This window comes from Zingiber officinale, chromosome 7A (assembly GCF_018446385.1).
Source record: "Zingiber officinale cultivar Zhangliang chromosome 7A, Zo_v1.1, whole genome shotgun sequence".
Lineage (NCBI taxonomy): Eukaryota > Viridiplantae > Streptophyta > Magnoliopsida > Zingiberales > Zingiberaceae > Zingiber > Zingiber officinale.
In genome coordinates, this window is record NC_055998.1 from 79,969,064 (window position 1) to 79,990,193 (window position 21,130).

Consider the following 21,130-nt stretch of genomic DNA (forward strand, 5'->3'; position numbering starts at 1 on the left):
AATGAAATTTCAAATAGGGGGAGTAAATATTCACTATACCATATTATGTTGTCTGGTAAATTTATAGTGATACAGTTGCGGAATGACGTACTCTTTTTCCTTACTAGGTTTTTTCCCATTGGGTTTTTCCTAGTGAGGTTTTAATGAGGCGGATTCCTTAATTATGAACATCCAAGGGGGAGTGTTGAAAAATAAAATATGTGGATGTCCATAACCCCTAATGACTTCATAAACTCCCTCATCTACATAACCTATTTTCTTTTAAACTCCTAAGTTATATAAATTCATGAGGAGTTTTAATATGATTGTATACCTATAAATACATATGTATATGTTCATTTCATGGAGTAAGAGAAAAAGAGAGAAAAAAGAGAAAAGGTTAATAATATGTCATTTTTATATGCAATTACTTATATAATTTTATAACAATTAACAATATTATTGTTAATTTGATTTAATCTATTTTAAAGAGAATTTTAATCAAATATTAAATTGATTTAATCTTAATCAATTTAATCATCCTATCAAATGTTAAATTAAAATTTAATAATTTTTGGTAGGACCATATGATTCTGCGATCTAATTTTGACCCCAAATAAGTTCTACTTAGAATTGTATCCTACAGACTATGGTTATCACATCTAAATAATTAAAGTACATTTAAAATTTTAAAAAATAAATCACATTATAATGATTTTAAAAATATTATTTTTCTCTCTAAAAAATATAATTTTTAAAATTTCACAACGGATTAAATATAGGATGGAATCAAGATTAAAGAACATGATTATACTCAAGAGAGTCTAAGTATTAATACTTTTAAAGTCATCAATGAATTTTATCAACTCATATCAACCGATGACTTTAGACATATCTGAATCAATGTATTACTAAGAGCCTCTTGAGTTTCACCACACCCTTGAGTCTTAATTCCACATTCTAGATAGTCTGCTATGGAATTATGAAATTTAGATAATTTAATATAATTTTAACACAACTCACATTAGAGTTAAGTTTTTTATATTTACTCAACACCAATATGAATGTGTTTTTGGGATTCTCTTGATGTTGATCATGCTCAAAATTTTAAATTCAATAGTGAGTCTATATCAACTTTATTCAAAATTATATAAAGTTTAGAAACTCAAAACAACCAATCTAAAATGTGAATTAAGGTTGGATGGCATGGTAAAACTCAAAAGGCTATTAAGAATGCATCATTTGAATTGATTGAGAGGTCATTAGCTAGTCTTGATTAAAACTCATTAATGGTATTAAATTTATCAGTTCAATCCAAATTAATATCATTATATTCTTGAAACTATAATCATGTCCTCCAATCTACCATATATTTAATCCACTGTGAGATTTTTTTAAAATATATTTTTGAGATTTTAAAGGTACTTTAAAGCTTGAGTGGGTCGGATAAGTACGTAGTGTACACAGACAAATATTTTTGAAAAGAGATGCTTGAGTTAGTTCAGTATATTGAGAAGTGGATCACTCTTCATATTATCATTACTATTTGACTTGTTTAATCAGGTTCGACATTTGAGGGATTTAGGCTAAATGGAAATCTGATTTATATATTTTTCAGGTATTTTATTTATGAACTATCGAGTTACCCAATTAATTCGGAAGATGGATGGCCATCCCCCAGTTTGCTCATAGGATAAATTTGAAAGTGCAACTCCTTGCTCAACAATCAACGTCTCAATTTTTTTAACAGAAGGAAAATGTCCTGCCCGTAATTAGGATTGGAACCATAGCTATTTGGTTAATCTACTGAATGATTGAGTTACTTGTTCTTGAAACTATAACTTATTATTATTGTTAGTACTGAAGATATCAATTTCGTAGAAAATAAGTTAATCATGTTATTGAATTCAAAATTAATAATAAGGAATACAGAATATAAATTCTTATATAGTCAAATTAACGTCTATGCACTCAACGCATGTGTACCTGCATAAATCTCCCTCCATATCCGTAGGGCCAGCTCTAGGGGGGGCTGTTAAGGTAACGGATCTACCCTTTTTTATAGATTACGTTTGGTAGGGTGTAATTTGTCTCGTAATGTAATCAGGATTATATTACAAGATTGATTATTTTGTTTGTTTTAACTTGAAACCTATAATGTAATGTAATGTAATCTCGATTACAAAAGGTAGTGAAGTTTTGTAATCTAGATTACAAAGCAAATACTATGTAATCCGATTACATTACGAGGTCACTGTTTAATCAAAATTTGAATATCGAATATACCCCTAGTCAGCCGTCGCTCGCCAACCGCCCGTTGGCTGCCGCCCGCCAACCGCCCATTGGCCGCCGCCCGCCCACCGCTTGCCGCCCGCCGCCCATCGCCGCCGGCCGCCACTGCCGCCAACCGCCAACCGCCAACCACCGCCGCCGCCAGTCGCCGGTTGCCCCCATCGCCGCTGGTCGTCGGCCGTCGTCGATCGCCGGCCACCGTCGCTGCAGGGCGGCGGCGGTTGCCGGCCGTCGCCACCGCCGGTCGTCGGTCGGTCGCCGCCGCCGTCACCGGTCACCGGCCGGCGATGGCTGCAAGCTTTAACAAAGGTGCGGCCGTCAGTAGAAGTCGCAGGATATTTTTGTCATTTTATAATAATATGAATTACATTACTTATAAAAAATAATTGATATCAAATAAAAGAATGTAATCGCCCTTGTAATCAAAGATTACATACATTATATTACCGAGCGTAGTAATGTAATCAAGATTACATTACATTACATTACATTATATTACAAATTTGATTACATTACAAACTCGATTACATTACACCCAACCAAACGTAGCCATATAGTTAAGTTAAGAAATTTTAAATCCTAAATAGAAAGGAAAAAAGACCTAATTATCCTAAAAGTTATAAACAAATAAATATATATAATCTAATATTTTTCTCAAACTTACGATGTTATAGCTAGAAGCATTGAAGATTTGTCAAATAAGAAATGAAAGGTAAATCAGAATGTGCCTTAGTAAACATATCGGTAATTTGTAGATTTGAAGGAATAAAAGGTAATATGATGGTGCTAATCTGAAGATGATTATGAGTAATATAACAATCAATTTCAATATGTTTTGTCCGCTCATAAAAAATCGAATTGCGCGTAATTTGAATAGCACTCTGATTATCACAATATAACAGAGTAGATTGATGAAGAGAGATACTCATATTTGCAAGCAATCAACCTAACCAAACTATCTCACAAGTAGTTGAGGTCATGACACGATACTCAGATTCTGTAAAAGATTTAGAAATTGTTGGAACCGAATTCGAAATTCGATGATCGTGTTTTACACTCCTATGCATAGCAGAAATTTAAAATTGTATTTATGATTTAACAATTAAATCAAAGAAGTGTTCGTATGATTTTTAAAACAAACATAAGTATGATCTTTATCTAAGCATGCATTACAATCAAACCATATAAGTAAGATCCTAAAAGCATAACAAAGACACACTATCATGTGATTGGTTCATATAATGTTAATTTAATCATTTTATTTATACATGTATTAATAAACATATAAATCAAAATATAAACATAAATATACCTTCCAAACAACTTATGTTTGGGGATGACTCCAACTATTCCGGTTGTAGCGAAATAACTTCTTGTCGTTGTCACAAGCTTGTATTTCCTTCATCTAATCCGGTCTACGATTAGAGTCCTCTTTCTAACACTTGATCGCACTAGAGATCAAGTGTCATTTTTCGTCGAGACGGTCAAAATGATTTTCTCAAAGATGAGAAATGGGCTACCCAATTATCCCTTCGCAAGGGATTGTCTAATAGCCCTTAACAAGGGGCTATGCCTTCTAAAATTCTGCAAGAAGGTGGACGGCTACAATGCTTCTTGAAGAGGAGAAGTAATAACAAGGAGATGGGACCTTTTCATTGGAAGAGAGGGAGAAGATCTCTATCTTCTTCTCTAGAAGTAGCTGTCGAAATTCTAAAGAGAAGATGAAGATGTGGCTATCCAAACACTAAGTTAAGGAAGAAAATGTGGCCGCCGAAGTTTTCCAAGAAGAGGAAGAAAACTTGCTATCCAAATTTTTGCAAGCAAAGGAAGAACAATACTCCACCGAAGACCAATCTCAATTCGCTCTTCTCCAAAAAGAAAAGAAAAACGTGGAGTTCATTCATGTGTTAGTGGAATTAATGGGTGAGTGGGAAAGTGGAGGATAAGGGATCTTTTTCTTCTCATTCTCACGTTCAACCAAGTTTTCCCTTTTTTTAATTTTTTTTTAATTTTTTTTTTATTTTCTCATGATGTAATATTTAATGTATTGCATTTCCTTGTGATGCAAACATTAATATATTACATTTTCTTTTGGACTTAAACTTTTAAAGCCTAATATCTCTTCCATCTTTACCTATTAAATTTTTAAAACTTTTCTAGAACACAATAATAAAAGTCCATTGTAATCATATCAATGATCCAATATCATTTACACGACAAACACATTTGCTCAATATTACAATAATATAAATTTAATTTATAGATTTTGTGTGGAACTCTTCCACTCTCCTTGTTTTCATTGATTGGAAATCATTCTAATATTTGATCATATCAAACTTTATTTGTCAATACATAACTTTATTCGTCAAATTCAACTACTTGAATTTGACTTTCTCAACGAAAAATTGGGAAACCAATACTTGTGTGACCCTCAATGGTTCAGGGATATAGCTAGCCGTGGGTTCACAACTCTTTGTGATTCAGGACTATACTTGTCCTTTATTCGGGCATACCCTTAATAGTCTCATCCTATGATCAACTCCTTAATTATAGAATGTCAGAACTAATTCTGATTAACACCTAATGAATCATGGTAAGAGCATCTAGTAGTACTGTCCCATGATTCCCTAGGTATCACTAAATAGTGCCTGCAAGAACCAGTCGATCATGGTTAATGTACAGACTGATCCTTTCATCTCATATATCCCGGTCGAATCTACATTCATTGGTATATCAAGGATTGTATATTGATTCGACAACCATGTGATATATCTTATAGTGATATCGCATGTGTAATTAGGAAACTCCTTTCCTAAAGTACATCTTACAGCTCTGATCAGAGAGTTCATATACTATAAAACAATATATTACATAGGATATCTACATCTGTGGCTGTGTGGTGAATTCTCGACTACAATACACGGACTCCTATATGTTTCGTTACTACACCCAATCTCACCACCTGATGACCCTATTAGAGTCAATAAATGAGTCAAAGTGCAACCCCAACATATAGAGTCTCAGTGTTGTCTCGAGTCATAAGGACTACTAGTGTACAATCATAACCAAAGACTTATCCACTCGATAAATGATAACCACTTGGACAGTCTGTGTGAGGGATGTTCGATGAATTCATCATATGATCATCCATCTATATGTTTGAACATCTCTATGTCCTTACTAATGAAACATGATACACTACATCACAGATGCTAGTCTCTAACTCAAGCAGCCTTTTATCCTTATTTATTAGGCGACCCAATTGACTAGGAACAAATTTAGAATATACATTGAATATTGATGTATTTTATGATGACCATCATATGTACCACCACATCTCACTATAATATATTCAAGGACTTTATCTATACATTGTTGGTTAGTCCTAGGAAGATCGTACCGTTTCCACTGTACAAAAATTTTGTACAAGTGTCGAACCTTTCCTAATAACCTATTGTATTCTTTAGAAGTTAAATTAGGAATCGCAAACGAAACTTAACATTATTGATTCCAAATTTAACTTATCTGTTCTTAATGGTTTAGACTTGGATCGCAAGCGGAACTTAACACTATTGATCCAAATCCACCTATGTTATAAATTCAATTAAATATTAATTTTCAAAATTGGCTTCCAGGTTAAACATGACGAGGCACTAGGCCTTCTTGGATATGGGAGCAACCACCACTTCCTAGACAAAACCTTTTAAGGAAAGGTAATATTTAATTTCCTTATATAACTCTAGGTTTAACCAAAAAGAACAATCGAATCACAAATTCGAAAAATAAAAAAAACACAATTTCGAAACAAATCCGAAAAACTAGAATCTAATGCCTCTTGTGTTTGGAATTCATACAAAGAAAAATAACTAGCATGATGCGGAAGAAAATTGCTAGTTATACCTTCTCTTTGTATGCTAATGACCTCTAGATCTTCTGCCGTATTCCTCATCTCGCCTTGGATGTCGTGTGGGAGACGATCCTCCAAGATGAACACCACCCAATAGTCTTCTTCTCCTTCTCTATGTTTCGGCCACCACCACCTTAAGGGAACAAGAGAGCAAAGGGAAAGGAAGAGGGGAGAGGGCCGGCCACATGAGGAGCACCAACAAGAGAATAAGAATTGTTATCTCATGAGACCTCTCCTCCCCTTCTTTTATATTACTTGCCCAAGGCAAATAAGGAAAGACTTTTTACAAAAATTAAAATCTTCCTCTTATTTTTCTTTTTCCCTTTTTATTTTTCCTTTTCTTTCCTCTTGATTGAATTAATCACCAAATTAATGATTGGATGATTCATTGATTGGCCGACCCCTTGCTTGGGCACCAAGCAAGGGTGGCCGGCCACTTAAAAGGAAGGAAATTCTTTTGTAAAAATTTTATAAGTAAAGAAGAAAATCTCTTATAAAATTTTACAATCTCTTTTTCAAATTTCCCAATGTGGATGTTAAAAAAGGAAAGTTTTAAAAATTAAAACTATGTTTTAAAATTTAAAACTTATATTCTAAAAATTTCCTTTTTTTTAACATGATTACAAAAATAGAAAATTTTAATTTTAAAACTTCTCTTCCTTTTTTCTAAAACCATGAGGATGGTCTAAAAAGAAAAGTTTTAAAACTTTTAAACTTTTTATTAAACCATGTGACCTAATTCAAATAAGGAAAGTTTTATATTTTAAAAACTCTCTTTTAAAACTTATAATTTTTTATAAAGAGAAGATTTTAAAAATTCAAAACATCCCCTTATAATTTGAATATTATGGTCGACCCCTTCTTGCTTGGAAACCAAGCAAGGGGTCGGCCCCCATTGAGGAGGAAGTGGCCGACCACATGGCTTGGTCACCAAGATGAGCTTGTCCATGAGTGAATTTAAGGCATTAATGAGGCTACGACAGAGACCTAGAGGAGAAATTGGTTTTGGCCTTCCGATGAGCTTGAGTATCCCGTGTTCGCCCCGAACACACAACTCAAGTTCATCAATAATAACTCATTCCACTAGAGAGTTATTATTGCACTACCGCACCAAACCCAAATTACATTATGGGCTTCTTCATACATGAGTGTGTTAATCTCCCTGTGTTTAAGATAACGAATGTCCATTAATTAAGTAAGTCACTGACAACTTCACTTAATTAATATCTAGCACCAAGAGTAATATCACTCAACTTCATTATCATGTTGGACTAAGTCCACCTGCAGGGTTTAACATGATAATCCTTATGAGCTCCTCTTGGGGACATTCTCAACCTAGATAACTAGGACACAGTTTCCTTCTATAATCAACAACACATACTATAAGTAATATTATTTCCTAACTTATCGGGTTTATTGATTTATCGAACTAAATCTCACCCTTTGATAAGTTAAAAAAATAAATACTAAATATATGTGCTTGTTATTATATTAGGATTAAGAGTACACACTTCCATAATAACTAAGGTTTAGTTCTTTTATTAAGTCAGTATAAAAAGAACTTACCTAAAATGATCCTACTCAATACACTTAGAGTGTATTAGTGTAATTTATTAGTCAAGATAAACTAATACCTAATTACACTACGACTATTCCAATGGTTTGTTTCTTTCCATCTTAGTCGTGGCAACTATTTATAATTTATAAAGAACTGATAACATGATCTTCTGTGAGTGACACCACACACCATGTTATTTACAATATAAATTAATTGAACAACTACACTTAACAAATAAAATGTAGACATTTGACCAATGTGATTCTTTTATTTCAAAAATAAATGTTTACAAAAGCTAGGCTTTTAGTATACACTCTAACATACATATCGCATAGGTATAAAGATAAAGTAATGCCAAACTAAATTGAATTATATTAAAATAAAAGTTATTTATTTACAAGAGTCAATAAAGCCCTAGCCAACAGTTGGCTTTGCAGGGCACCTACTCTAACAAACTCCCACTTACCCTAATGTCAACTACTCACTAGTTTTAAACCCATTAATTCGCGATGTTTTTCAAAAAATGGTCCTGGTAAGTGATTTATAAGTGGATCATCAATATTATTTGTAGAGGGAACTTTTTCAACTATAATGTCACCTCTTCCCATAATCTCTCGGATGATGTGGAATTTTCTTAGTATATGATGATAAGATCTTGGTTCCTTTGCTTGTACAATAACACCAGTGTTGTCACAGTGAATCGGTACTGGATTAACTCCATTTGGAATAACACCCAGCTCTTGGATGAAATTTATAATCTAACGTACCTTCTTTGCTACTTTTGAAGCCACAATGTATTCTGCCTCTGTGGTGGAATCCATAATTTTGTCTTGTTTGGAACTCTTATAAGAGACCGCACCACCATTCAAAGTGAATACATATCCAGAGGTTAATTTTGAATCATCCACATCTGATTGGAATCTAGAGTCAGTGTAGCCTTCCAATTTTAAATCTCCAACCCCATATGTCATAAACAAATTCTTACTTAAGAATATTTTTCACAGTTTTCCAGTGCAATGGACCGGGGTTTGACTAATATCAGCTTGTGACACTCAGAGCGTATGCTATATTAGGTCTTGTAGATATCATACTATACATGATACTACCAATGGCAGACACATAGGGAATACATATCATCATCTCTATCTCTTCGTTTGTCTTAGGGTACATAGACTTGGATAAAGTTATATCATGACACATTGGTAAGTATCCTCTCTTAGATTCTTTCATTGAGAATCTTTTGAGTATGGTATCTATATATGGGGATTGGGTCAGCCCCAGCATCCTCTTTGATCTATCTCTACAGATCTGTATTCCCAATACATAAGATGCTTCACCCAAATCCTTCATGGAGAATCTATTGGCTAACCATAGTTTTGTTGACTGAAGCATTCCTGCATCATTCCCAATGAGTAGAATGTCATCAACATATAGTATTAGGAATGCCATTGCACTCCCATTAATCTTCTTGTACACACATGGTTCCTCAGGATTTTTAATAAAATTAAACTGTCTAATTGTATCATCAAATCTAAGGTTCCAACTTCTTGACGTTTGTTTGAGACCACAAATTGATCTCTTTAAGGTGTCTACTTGTTCTACTAGCTATTGGGGTGTGAGCTCTATTATATTAGTTGTGGAATCATCTCAAACCTCTTTGGGTTCTATCATCCTGGCTTTTCTATCTAAAAGAAACTCCTCTAAGAAGATGTCATTTCTAGAAACAAATACTTCTATTTTCTTGGGATTATAGAAATAATATCCAACAAAATTCTTTGGATATCCCATAAAATAACACAAAGTGAATTTACTATCTAGTTTGTCTCCCATTGCTTGCTTCACATAAACAGGACATCCCCATATTTTCAAATATGAATACTTTGGGGGTTTTCCCATCCATATTTCATATGGTATCTTTTCTACTGCTTTTGTATGGACTTTATTCAACAACATTGTCGCAGTTTCAAGCGCATAACCACAAAACGATGGTGGTAAATTAGTGAATCCCATCATAGATCGAACTATCTCCATCAACATTCGATTACGATGTTCTGTTACACCATTAAGCTGTGGTGTTGCAGGAGGAGTCCACTGTGAGAGAATCTCATTCTCTTTTAGATAGTCCTTAAACTCTATACTCAAGTATTCTCCACCTCGATCTAATCGAAACTTCTTAATACTCTTTCCCAGTTATTTTTCTACTTCATTTCTGAACTCTTTGAACTTTTCAAAAGATTCAGACTTATATTTCATCAAATATATATACCCATACCGTGAATAGTGATCAATAAAAGTAATGAAGTAGTAATGGCCATATTTCGTGCTAACACTTAATGGACCACACATATCAGTATGGATCAAATCCAACATATCATGCATACGTTCCACTTGACCTTTAAAAGGTGCCTTAGTCATTTTTCCTTTCAGACAAGATTCACAAGTTGATAGGTAATTTATGTCTGACGAATCAAACAATCCTTCACTTACTAACTTAGTCATCCTTCTTTGAGAAATATGACCTAGTCTAGCGTGCCATATGTGTGCTTGATTTGTACTATCTTTTTTTCTTTTCTTTGTTGTTGATTGCGCTTGTATATTGTTTACTAGAATATGTTGGTGCAGGAAGCATTCGACGATCAAACCTGAATTTTGATAATGACAAAGAGTTCAAAGTTAAGATTATTTGTGATCTAATGTGTTGAATGAGCTTGCAGGAAAAGTCCTAAAGTATCTTAGGCAAAAGTCCTAGCTGTGGTTAGGCAGGTAGGAAAACCCTAGGGGGGTGGTAACCCTAGGTTCTAGGGGGTGGTAACCCTAGGCGGAAAGTCTTGGCGGGTCGAGGTCTTTGGGCAAAAGTCCTAGAGTCGGATACTCTAGGTGGAAAGTCCTGGTGTCGCGAACCAGGTGGAAAGTCTGGACGGGTCATGGAGCGGACGTCCAGCGGAAAGACCTGAAGACTCGGGCGTTGAGCAAAAGTCCAGTCGGTCTGGAGGACCGGTATGACAATAGGTATACTTTCCTGAGTGGAGTAGGTGATGACGCATTCCCCAAAAAGGAAACAGTAGGCATCGGTTCAACCTAGGATTTTCGGGTCAGAAATCCAAAGTCAAAATCGAACAGTCCGGTGACTATCAGACTTTTATATTCATGTTATTATGTGCTAACTTTGTGTTGCAGGGTATTTTTGGGACTAACATATCTTGCAGGGATAAAGGAGCAAGCTTTGCCTCGGATGAACAGTACCCGAGGCACCCTCCATGGAGCTTGGAGGCGCCTCGGGTGCAAAGGCCGAGGAGTGCGCGTAGAGAAGCTGGAGGCACCCTCATGGAGTGCGCATAGAGAAGCTGGAGGCGCCCTCATTGAAGGCACCCTCCAGGAGGTTGGAGGCGCCCTCAAGTGGATAGATGAAGACTGTTTCAGAGTTGATCCATGTTGCGAATTTGGCGGTGATGGAGGCGCCCTCAAGGGGCTTGAAGGCACCCTCAACAGCCTTTATAAGGCAGTCTCAACCAGCAGCTTGCATCAACACATTCCAAGCAATCTTTTTTCAGCGCACTGCTAACGAGACGATCCTGCTGAGTTACAACAAGACCCCGACAACCCGAAGCTGCAAAACTTCAATTATTTGTTATCGGTATAGTCTTTTAGTACAATTAAATTGTAATAATCTCTTGTACTTTTTACGCGATTATAGTTGTTGCCTAAAGTAAACGGTCAACGAGCGTGACCCTTGGAGTAGGAGTCACCCCAGGCTCCGAACAAAATAAATCTTGGTGTCTCTTTGTGTTGTGCTTTATTATTCTGTTGTGTTTACTTCTAAAGTTTTCCGAATACGAAAAGTGAAAGCCACGAGCGCTATTCACCCCCTTCTAGCGCATCTCGATCCAACAATTAGTATCAGAGCGGGGTCGCTTCGATTTGGTGCAACCACCAATCAAGCATTTTTTCGTGGTGATTTTTATTTTTTCAGAGTCGATCGGAATCAGTATTATTGCTGCCTTCCAATCTATTTTTTTATAATCAAATTTTTCTCGAAGTTGGTGCAACACCACTCGAGATCACGTGTTAGTTTTTCTTTTAACCCGCACTACTAATCGAGGATCAAGTCTTGGGACAAGTTTCTTTTTGTTGTTTTCCTTGTGCAAGTTTCTATGACTCTTCAAGAAGGCTACAGTACAGTCCGACCTCCGCTCTTCACCGGAGAAGACTTCGGCTACTGGAAGAGGCGAATGGAGTCATACCTTCAGACTCATTTCGAAGTATGGATCGTCAAGACTGTTGGGATGTATACTATAAGCCTAGCTTTTGTATGAACATCTGTTTTGAAATATTTTGAAATGAGAATCACTTTGGTCAAATGCCTGCATTTTATATTTATATATATGTCAATGCAGTTGTCCATTTAATTTATATTGTAGATAACATAGTGTGTGGTGCCACACAGAAGATCATGTTATCGGTTCCTTATAAATTATAAATAGTAGCTCATAACCAAGATGGATTAGGATAAACCATTGGAATGGTTGTAGTGTAATTTAGTATTAGTCTATCTTGGCTATAAAATTACACTAGTACACTATATGTGTATTGAGCAGAACCGTTTGAAATTGTTAGATTTGTACTGACAACATAAGAGAACAGAACCTCTGTTATTATGGATGCGTGTCCTCTTAATCCCTATATAATAACAAGCACGTATACTTAGTATTTATTTCTTTAACTTATCAATGTGTGAGATTTATTCGTTAAATTAATAGGTCCGATGAGTTGGGAAATAGTACTATTTATATGATGTGTTATTGATTATAGAAGGAATCTGTATCCTAATTATTTGGTTGATGATGTCCCCTTGAGGAGCTCATAAGGATTATCATGTAAACCGTGCAGGTGGACTTAGTCTGACATGATAATAAAGTTGAGTTGTACTACTCTTAGAATCAAATGTTAATTAATTGAGTTGTCAGTAACTCATTTAATTAATTGACATACGATATTTTAAACACGGGAGGATTAACACACTCATGATAAGAAGAAGCCCATATTATAATATAGGATTGGTGCGGTAGTTAAATAATAACCCTTTAGTGGTATGAGTTATTATTGATGGACTTGGGTTGGGTGTTCGAGCCGAACACAGGAAGCCCAAGCCCATCAGGAGACCTAAATCAATTCCTCCTCTAGGTCCCTGTTGTAGCCTCTATATAAAGCCTCGCATCCACCCATCCATAACTTGGTTTGGTTTAACTGGGTTTGGTTTAACTTGGTTTAGTTTAACTTAACTTGGTTTGGTTTAACTTAACTTGGTTTGGTTTAACTTAACTTGGTTTGGTTTAACTTAACTTGGTTGGTTTAACTTGGTTTGGTTTAACTTGGTTATAGAAAGAGAGATTTTTTCTAAACAGAATTCGGTTATAGAAAGAGAGATTTTTTCTAAGCAGAATTTTGTTATTTTTCTTTCTTTGTAATCAATGGAAAGCCTATAAAAAAAAGTAGATGGTGGCTCCTAAAACCTAATTTTCTAATCTTTCCACAATTCTCTTCCACCCATTGCTAGGGCCGGCAGCAAGCACTTCTTCACCCATTGCTAGGGTCGGCGGTAAGCACCTCTCCTCCTCCCTCTAGGACTGGTGCCCCCTCCTCCTCCTCCCTCTAGGGTTGGCGTCCCCCTTTCCCCTCCTCCTTTGTGGGTGGCGGCTTGAAGAAGAGGAAGAAGAAGAGAAGGAAGAAGATTAGAAGGTGCCCCATCCTAGAGCCTCCTTTTGTGGCCGGTGGTTTGGATCCAAAGAGAGGAAGGGTGGTGTTGTCTTGGTAGATCGTCGCCCACACGACGTCCAAGAAGAGGAGAGGAATACGACAAAAGATCAAGAGGTCTTTAGCTACAAAGAAAATGTACAACTAGTTCTTTAATTCCGTTGCGTATCTAGTTTTGTTTTCTTTGTATCGTTTTTGGAATACCAACACAAGAGGTCAGCGATCTTGTACTTCGATCAAGGTGTGCTTTGATCATTCAAGAACTTGCTTGATTGATCAAACACATGTTTGATCAAACATGCGGGTTGCTAGGAAAAGTTCTGTTCTTGTACAATTTTTTTGTATAGGAAAATTGAAACAGAACAGAATTCCAGCGTTCAAAGACTGGTCTTGAACTCCCAACTGACGGCAACGACAAACTGATATCGTGCGAGAACTGGGATGCAACTCTGATAAAGAAGGTAGAATCAAACATCAAAGCAACCTGTACACTTCAGTGTGGCTTAACCAAGGAGGAGCCGAATCGTGTCGGCTCGTTCTCGAGCACCAAAGAATTGTGGCAAAAGCTGATCGAGTTGCACGAGGGCACGCCCGATACAAAGGTAAGTAAGCGTGACTTACTACTTAATAAATTATATAATATTAAAATACAGGAAGGTGAGACGGCTAGCCAGCTCCATACCCATATACAAGATCTGCTCAACGGACTCCACGCAATTGGACAAAAAGTGGATAACCGCGACATCCTAAGGTACGCCCTAAATGTCTTTCCGAGGAATACCTTGTGGGTATCCATGGTAGATGCTTACAAGGTATCTAAAGATTTATCTTTAATTAAACTAGATGAATTGTTTGCTAAATTTGAATTGCATGAACAAATTAATGCTCGATCGACCGAGAAGGGTATAGCTTTGATTGCAGGTACAAGCAGAGCACACGAACCAAAAGCAAGATGCAGAACCGAAAGTGGATTACAAACAGTTAGTCTGATGCAAAGTAGTTAATTCTTCAGCCATAGCACTCTGTTAAAGTGGATTACAAATAGCTTCTCTATAAGATACATGCTCAGAATGACAATGAACAGATGCAACAAATAAAGTAAAAGAATGAGAATAACAAGAGTAAACAAAATCTTTTAGTTTAGTAGACTTACGAACACGAGTGGATTGACAACGATGGATAGAAGGATCATCTGCAACCTCAGGAGTTGAATAAGTGGTGACAGAAGGAGGAGTATGTGGAGTGGATATCTTGGGAACCAAAGTACCAGATTCAGTTGAGCTACTAGTAGGAGCTGTGGGTAAAGCTTCCTCAGTGTTGGTATTGAAAGGATCAACGCAACGTAGATATGACTTTGTAATATTATGTGAATTAGCCGGAATAGAAAAAAAAATGAAATATGCTCAAGAAACATAACATGACAAGAGATGTACAATTTTTGACTAATGAGATCAAAGCAACGATATCCTTTTTGACTAACATCATAATCCAGAAAGACACAAAGAGGAGACTGAGAGACTAACTTATTACGCTCTACATGTGGATGAAGGTAGAAGCAAGTATAATAAAAAAATATGAAAAGAGGAATAGACAGGAGCATGACTATACAATTTTTCAAAATGTGAGAAGCCTAAATTGTGTGAGGTTGGAATTCTATTAATGACGTGAGTAGCAGTAAGAATTGCTTCCCTTCAAAAGGCACTAAGAACACTAATAAATAATAAAAATAAACGGCTTATTTTAACAAGATGTCTATATTTCCGTTCAGCCACACCATTCTATTCAAGAGTATCTATACTGGAAAGTTGAGTATTCATAAGAGATCTAAAGTTATTGAAAATTGTAAGATAATCAGACCTGTTTTCCATAAGATAGACCCAAGAGTAACTAGTGTAATCATCAGTAAATGAAACATAATACCTTGACCCACCTTTTGTAGAAATAGGAGAGGGTCCCCACACATCAGAATGGATAAGATCAAATGGAGTAGAAGAAAAAGAAAAACTTTTTAAAAATAGTAAGATAGAAAATTTTGTTGGTCCCTTACGACCGACAAAAGAGGAGTGAATTGCCTGAAAATACAAACACAAACCTTTCTTGATCTTATAGCTTGATTGAGATAAACACTTGTACAAAAGAATTAATAAGTAAATTAATTAAAGGCAGATGCACAGAAATTTACTTAGTTTGCAATTAGAGGATTGCTAATCTAAGGTAAGTAAAGTTCACTATGAAGATCTCCTTAGGACGGAGTAGCCTCTTATAATGTTGACAGTTCACACAGTAGTAGAACAGACAGAGAACTCGTTTACAAGTGTTGTTCTTTAACTACTGAAATTAGGGCTATATTTATATACCTGATCCAGACACCTAGAAGGGCTCCGGGCGCCTAGGCGTGGATAAAAGTTTATCCGCATTGCAACGGATCATGATAGTTCGACAAATGATAAGTTTTGTGATCTAGGCGCTTGGACCATGTCCAAAATCCCGAACCGGATTGAACCAGCCCTTGACTAGGGCGTGACCTCGGGATGCCCTAGCTGGTCCTAGGGTCCGGGCGTCCGGACCAAAGTCAACTGACTTGTTGACTTTCCTGTCCAAGCTCTTGCTCCGACTCCACTCACTTAGGTGATTTAGACCATCCAGAATAGGGTTCACTCGAATCCATTTTCCAGCCTTCTCAAGCAACCATCCACTCCGCTTTTCATCCCTCAGAACCGTCGTGCATTTCCTTCACGTTTAGCATCGTACTCTTCCGCAATATCTTATCCCTCGGACTCACCGAGCCCGTCACCTCTCTTCCGTGTCATCATTCTCTCTAGTTGTCTCTTTTGCTCAACCTCCTGTGCTCCTAAGTTTCTGCACACTTAGATACAATAATCAAACTACAACAGAGCATAACTTGACTTGGTTGATCACATAAAAAACTATTACGGAATATTTACAATATCTCTCTTTTTCATATGAGCAAACCAAGTTAAGTTTGGACAAAAATAAAAACTAAAATAGTTTGGTAACAAGTATATAATTTGAAATTTAAAAAGTGTAAAAAATCTAATTAAAAAAAATGTACAAAAATCAAATTGTACCCTCCCCTAGACTTAATCTCTAATTCTCCTCCTTTGATCACATTAAAAATAGAGTTACGCTATGAAAATAACTTGAAGTATATTCAAAACAAAGTCCAAGGGATACAATTATAGTCATTATCATCAAGAAAAATCCTAAACTTTAAATTTAAAAAATTTAGATTTTTACAATTGATAAACTATTTTTGGAAAAATAATTTGAAAAATATTTTTAATCGTGGAGAAATTATGAAAATTTTTATAATGGTTAAACATCCATATCCAAATCAAAGATAAAGTTTTCATGAAAAATTAAAATTAATTTAAGGTGTAATAAATTCTTTTTTACATAAAGATATATTTTCTTTAAAAATTATTTAAAAATAGTTTTTAAGCTCGAAAAATCTCGAAAAATTTTCTGAATATGCAATTAGTTTCTTTACAAAAAAATTCAAAAAATAACATTTTGAGAATTTTTAATATTAAAAATCTATATCCTGTCAAACAAAAATCCGACAACATCTCCCCTATACCGGTGACAATCCAAAACATACATACATACAAAATATACATCAGCCACATGCGACTGGAATATATACACAACCACGCAGTTAATAATCTCAGCTTACACGGCTGGACAAATATAACAACAACCACGCAGTTATATATATTTTTATCAATCCACTCGGTTGTAATCAAAACCAACACAACGGAAAAACATAAAGACAAGCTCATACAAAACAAATCAAAACTCTGCTAGCCGGCTAGGCTTTATACAAATACATCACCAAAACTATAAGATAGCCCACATGGCTAAACACAAATACAATGCCAAAATAATAGAAGGATATATAAAAGAAAACAAAACGAGATGAAACCGTCTTCGGATGTGACGTAGGACCCGACAGACAGGATACTCCAAGCGACACACTAATCATCTACAAGCTACCTGAAAACATAAAGATATACATGTGGTGGTGAATATAGGTAACTCAGCGGGTAATAGACAAGATAGTGCATGGACCATAAATAACATGGAGATCAAAAGTATACAGTCTTAGTAGGAAATAAAGAACATGATCATACTACATAACCAATAATCACATCCACTAGTACCTATCTATCCCACATGATATAATGATTACAGGTAACATAAATCCACACACCTAACCATATCATACATAACAACTGTACATAATCAAAATCAACATAAGTGAATGTACATACCCAACCTGTAATCGACACATGATAATAATGAACAGTACTCATCGGATCAGCAACCGATCTGCTCGTAATACCTGTGCAATATATACGACAAAATATACATGTAGAATAAATGACATGTATGCAACATGGCAACCAAATGTAACAACCATAGCTCAATCAAATGCAACATATCACAATCACATGCAACTAGTATCTACTAGGCAAGTATGTAGATATAACTCCACAGATGCACCGTGCATCATATGCATATGCGAATGCATGCTCCATGGTCACCCCGCCACCTCTCTAGACACCACGACCCCTGTATGGCCGAGAGACTTGGGTCTGTGACGACTATACTACCCTCCAACCCACTATAGAGTGGTTGAGGCGGACAGTCCGCTAGTAGCTATCTAACTACATAGCATCAGGGTCCCTGACTGCTCACAACGCCGGATCTCACAAACCTCGCAACCGGGTGGCACGACAGGACAAGCGGCAACTGCTCCAGCTACCACTACCCATGAGTGGCCGAGTGTGCGGCGCTAAACCAGAAAGACTGACGACTCTCTCACATAAAGGAGATAATGGTCGACAACATACAATGAATGATGAACATGATATATATATAATCATGATACAGACCCCGTCATCATCAATGCAACCTCCAAATCCACATAAGTACCCCACAACATGAATATAATCGTTGTGATACACCCACATATCCCACCAAATATATATACACAATTACACATGTATAATCAACCAAATATCTCCAATAATCCCACTAGACACATGTACACAGAACATAGGTACAACCAACATATATCCTCCAATAAAACACATCAAACGCGTGTATATACCACAAACCATACAATCAACACAACTCCTCCAAAGGTACTTATGTTGGGACCAATTATGTAGCTAGAGGAGGGGGGGTGAATAGCTCGTCGCGATCGTCGTGCTCGTCGTTGCTTGCTTCTTGTGATGAAATGCAGTGGAAAATACAAAGAAACAACCACACAACGCTAACTCGTAGATTTACTTGGTATCCACCTCAAGAAGAGGTGACTAGTCCAAGGATCCACACACTCATACACCCTCCACTAATAAAACACTCCTTTACGGTAACTACCAAAGGCGGAGAAGCCCTACAATACTCTCAATACAACAAGAAAGAAAAGGAAAACAAATACAAGAAATATCTTACAAGATATGTAGTGAAAACCCTAACCCTAACTTCTTCCTCTTATTGTAGTCACGCCTCTTGACTTGGACGTCTCTCCAAGATCCTTCAAGAACTGGCGGTGAGAGTGGAGAAGAAGGCTGTGGAGAACTGCTGTGTAGAAGAGAATCTAAGCTGTTGCTGTTCTGCCGAGAGAAGCGCTCGCCAACAGCTATATCCTGCGCCAACGGTCAAATCCCGATCGATTGGATTGCTCCCAATCGATCGGGGAGGCTTTGGATCGATCAATCGATCGATCCAAAGCGCCTCTGTTCTCTTGGGAATTGCTTGGATCGATCGGCCGATCGATCCAGGGCTTATCGTGCAAATCGCACCTCCCAATCGATCGACTGATCGATCGGAGGCTCCCAATCGATCGGCTGATCGATTTGGAGGCTTTCTATTCGCATAACACTTCTCCCCAATCGATCCACCGATCGATTGGGAGAAGGCTTGTCGCGGGGACTCTCCCAATCAATCGGCCGATCGATTGGGCATGAGCCAATCGATCGGTTGATCGATCCAGCCCTTGTTTTTGCCCAAAAACAAGTCCAAAGTCCCCTAAACCAACATCCAGTCAACCATGACCTGTTGGTACATCATGCTTAGCATCTGGTCACCCTTGACCTGCTAAAACTCCCTCACCAAGTGTCCGGTCATCCTTGACCCACTTGGACTTATCTCCTCATGCCAAGTGTCCGGTCATCCTTGATCCACTTGGACTTATCTTCACCAGATGTCCGATCAACCTTGATCCACCTGGATTTCCCGTGCCAAGTATCCGGTCAATCCCTTTAACCTACTTGGGCTTCCCAACACCAGATGTCTAATCAAATTTGATCCATCTGGATTTCCTGTGCCTGGCTTCACTCACCAGGACTTCTCATTTGCCTGGCTTCACTCACCAGGACTTTCCATACTGCCTAGCTTCACTCACTAGGTCTTTCACCTGACTTCACTCATCAGGATTTTCCATACTGCCTAGCTTCACTCACTAGGTCTTTCACCTGGCTTCACTCACCAGAATTTTCCAGCTACCCGGCTTCACTCACCGGGACTTTCACCTAGCTTCACTCACATGGTCGATTCCGTTGAGATCCGACAATGTTTACCCTCCGATGATGCGACGAAGTCGAGATCGCAGGTGGAGCAGGCTCTCCGTCGGCAATCCGGAGTAGAGACACAAGAGAGAGGAAAGAAGGAGAGGGCGTCGGTAGAGCACACGGAGGAAAGGACTGCTGGTGGTGGTGAGCTTGCAGTGATCGGCGTGGTGGCATCATCGTGCACGTGAGGAAGGGTTTGGGATCGGGATCGGGGAAGGAGGGAGTTCGGCGATGATGAGGAGAAGAAAAGAGTTAGGGCATGATTATAATATTTTTAAAATGAAAAATATGAATTTTGTTAGAAATTTATAAAAAATAATATAGCAAACAGAAAATTCTGGAAATCTATCTATAGATAAGAGATGAAATCATCTTTCTTAGAAAAATTTCTATCTACTTAATTTCGAACATAATTAAATCAAAATAATTTATTTAGAATGTTAGTCAATTTTAAGCAAAATTAAATTAATTTAAAAGTGATATATGCATAAAAATTTAATCTAAGCATGATTTTGGAATCCAAAATTGATTCCTTCCTACCGATTGATCAAAAGTTTTATAGGAACATATTTATGTGACAATTTTATTATTTGGATCTTGTGGTATCTAAATTGTCAATTTAGTTTGATCCTGTCCGAGCGCTGAGTCGATGGACACTGGGGACGTGACACTCTCCGCTGTCTTCGACTAGTGATGTGGATCTTCGGCGAACCTGCAAAGAAGCCGAGCCGGGAGGGGTTTCCCGGCGACGACCCTCCGACGCTCAAGTCAGGCAGTGAAGAAGAAGGGAAACGAAGTAACGCTACTGTGGCTACAGTGATCAGAATTGCATACCTCCATCGAAGTCTGGGGGTCCTTATATAGGACCTCGGGGAGGCGTGGACACGCTTCTCGATGTGCGCACACTTCCCCAAACATACCTCAGTAGGGTTGTGTCAGAAAAGCATGTCTGACGCCATTCCGCAATCGTCCGAGCATATCCCAGATGTGACGATGGAAACTTCCACCGTACGATACTCTGTCTGCTCCGGCCGCCGACCA